Below are 3,805 nucleotides of genomic sequence, written 5' to 3'. Positions count from 1 at the left end.
CCCTGTCTCTCTTTTAAGTCAGGACAAGAATTAACTTCTAAAGATACACTTACGTGAAGTCCAAATCTAATTTACTTTTGCACAAAATTTGACTTTTTGAATAAAAGCATGTCATCCATCTGTAAGAAACAAACCTAAATTAAACCTATTTTCATGATAGATCTGTTAAATAGATCTGAAGGGCAGCCTCAGGGAAGACTGGAGGACATGACATAACAATTTCTACTTTCATTAAGAACTATGCTTAAAAAACTTTGATTCATTTTTGTATTTTTTTTCTCAAATCTTCATATTTTGTTCCCTGAAACTTTCTAATTTCCTGATAGCAGTATTTAATTTTCCCATCCTGGTTTATTTCTTTTGTAAAACATGGTAGTACATACTGCAGACATAGTCTTCTAATGACAAAAGTTCATAAATTTATAAAAAGAATAACCATCTTAAAAATTCATATGTGCTATAAATAGCTGTGTTAGTTTCCTAGGGCTGCCATAACAGATAACCACAAACTCGTTGGCTTAAAACAACAGAAATTTCTTCCCTTATAGTTCTGGAGACCAGAATTTCAAAATCAAGTTGTTGGCAGGGTTGGTTTCTTCTGGAGATTCTGAGAGAGAAGTCCATGGCTCTCTCCTGGCTTTAGTGGCTGCTGGCAATCCTCTGCTGTTGGCTATATCATTGCAATTTTTACCTCTATTTTCACATTGACTTCTCTGTATGTGTAATCAACCTTTGCTCTATCTTACAAGAAAGGACATTTGTGATAGCATTTAGGGCCTACCTGGATAATCCAGATTAATCACCTCATCTCAAGATTCTTCATTTAATTTCATTTGCAAAGATCTTTTTTCAAAATAAGTAGCATTTACAAGTTCCAAGGATGAGGACTTCATGTCTTTGGCCATTATTCAACCTACTACATACAATAATTTATAAATGCTTAATCCTTAATGTTTTGTGACATTGAACTACTCAGTAGTAACAGAGTTCAACTCTTTACCCTAAATGTAATGAGGTTTACATTTGGTAGACTTTGTCTTTTTATGAAAATTTTGAGTAAAATGTGTTTTTCACAGAGCAAATAAAATTCTTTGTGAGGAGATACTCTATATGTTTATCACCTGACAGTTCCAGGAGTAGAAAAAGACTCCCAGGTGATGGATCTGCAAGACCCTGAGCTCTTCTTACTCTGACTGCCTTTCACCTTCTCTCAGAAGTTCTTTAGCAAAGTTTAGGGCATTGTAAATATTAGAAATTGATAAAGATTGTATTGCCAAAACTTCATGGTCTTCTCCGGCCCTGAGTAGAATACTCAACCTCTCTTTGTTGCTAACATGATAAAACTCTCCTCAATGAACTTAAGGGCACTTTGCTTTACCAGGAGAAGCTAGTATTTATTATCAATATATGTATCATCGATATGCACTAAAGAATCTTTATACAGACTGTCTGCAGACAGAAAATAGTTCCTGGGGTAGAAGATGGTAAGCCTGGTGAATATCTTGAAGTAACCTTATATTTTAACACACACACACACACACACACACAATTAAATGCAATTTTTGTTTTAAAATTAGGCTATTTAACTAAATTTGCTTTTTTTTTTTACCCCCTATTGGTTGATATGCATTGACTCAGCTGATGCATAATTCTATACTGAGGAACATTTTGACTGCAAAGTCTCTGGGAGGTGGCAGAGAAGGTTCTTCACACACATAATATATACCATTGAATTCTTTCAAATTGTGTGTGTGTGTGTGTGTGTGTGTGTTTTAATTTTCCTGAAGCTGTTTCCTCAAAGTGCTTCTCTTCCTATTCAAAGATGATGATGAAAATTGAATTTTTTTTTTAAGCAAGGATTATCATTCTTGGGGCAACAGTTTTGATTGACTAGACAAAAGGAAAAGAAAAAGAGAAGCAGCAAAGAGTTCAATGAGAAAGTGTTAATAATTAAGGCAAGAGGTAGCCTAGGATGAACCAGTCTTTTCACTATAGATTGAGGAAAAGGACACATTTTAGAGATAAAGTGAAAGGAGATCAAATAAAATAGGCTCAACACCTGTGATAAGGTTAAAGAGAAATTACATGGTGGAAGGGATAAATTAATTTGTATTTTTTCTTTTTGTTTTAGTTCATTTGCGCTTGCTATTGGCCAGACCTCATATTGGGCTCATTTATGCCAAGTGTTTGAATCAGATCAAGCTGCCAGGCTTGGAATGGTCAAACCCAATGGCTGCTCATAGCACCGTTTTCCCTTCAGAACAATGTCGTGGACATAACTCACCTTGATAACAACAGCAATTGATATATTATCAGTTAAGAATTGAACCGGCAATATTAGTTATTTCAATGATATTCTATGAATAGATTTTCTTAAAGACCACAAAATGAGAACAATGATGGGTAAGCTTAAATTGTTACGATGTTGCTGATTGTTGCACTGGAAGTGAAACCAGTGCTATTAGCCATGAAGAATTTAGGGTATCTGTTTGGCAACAGGACCAGTGTCTCACAGAGTAATTTCCTGAGGAGAGATAGTAAGATTTAAGGACTAGGTTGGCACATAAACAATTATTGACACAGTATCTCCTCTTGTTACTTTTTTTTATTTTCATGCATTGTGTATTTCTTATGATAAAGTAAGAGATTCCATTTTCTGGTTTGTCTTCATGTCAAAGGAAGGTCTGGGGAATTGATTTAGTTATCCTGCTAATGACTTCCTTTCGGAAGTCTTATTTGAAAATGGAATAACCAAATGCACTGTATACTTGAAACTAATAAAATAAAATTTTATAAAAAGAGAGAAAATGGAATTTCCATACAGAGCAATTCACCAGACTGGCCTGGTCACTGATAATACCTCTTTACTTCCAAATGACAGGTAGAAGTGGTCTATGAGAAAAATACCTTGTTTTGTATGCTGTCTCTTTTGGCAATCAGTATGTCATTATATTAAGAGAATACTGTGGCATCTTTGAGCAGCAAACACTTCTAAAGCATAGGGCTTAGAACAGTCAAATAAGAATCTTGAATTCTGGATTTTAATTCTGATTTTGTTACTAATTAACTGTACTCCTAGGCAGATGATTTCCTAATTTCACACATACAAAGTAGAGATAATAAAGAATATAGAGTAGCTAGGAGCAACATATATCTGTTTGTGTGTATGTATGAGCACTTTGAAAATCATAAGAATAATGCAAATATAAGACTTCTGAAATGATATTAATGAGTACCTGTTTGAAAAAATGTGTAAATATCAAGACTCACATATATGGGAACAGTGTTGTTTGTTTGTTGGTTGGTTGGTTGGTTTTTCTCCTGACCTCTGTTCCATGCACATCAGGCTATGACTTCATTTAAGTAGTTCCATCTGGAACAAAAAGTAAAGAAATTTTAAGGAAATAATAGCATGCCTTCTCAATCTTGCAGACCCTATCTCCCTAGAGTTCAGGATCTGGTATGCCTGGGAATAGTTTACAACATTCTATACTTAAAGAAAAAATTCCTTCCTCCAACAATATGAATTCCTCTGTAAAAGGCATCCAGAGCCAATATTCAGCATGTTTAGAAAAACACCTAATTTAGGTCTCCATTACTAGTGTGGCCAGCAGGAACTCTGCTTAGCTGGAGCATTTATGGAAAATACATACAAAGAAAATGTTAGTTACAGAGACTCACAGAGTAGTGAAACTTTGAGTTCATTTTCTCCAGCTTAGATGTTGAGAAGCAGTAGAATGATTTTTTTAAATTGTTGTCTGCTTTTTTCATACCGATTTAGAGGAATTTCCTGTACATTTTTAAA

The sequence above is a fragment of the Pteropus alecto genome, unplaced genomic scaffold, assembly GCF_000325575.1.
Source record: "Pteropus alecto unplaced genomic scaffold, ASM32557v1 scaffold79, whole genome shotgun sequence".
Classification (NCBI taxonomy): Eukaryota; Metazoa; Chordata; class Mammalia; order Chiroptera; family Pteropodidae; genus Pteropus; species Pteropus alecto.
The sequence above is the reverse complement of the archived record's forward strand: the minus strand, read 5'-3'. Positions refer to the sequence as shown.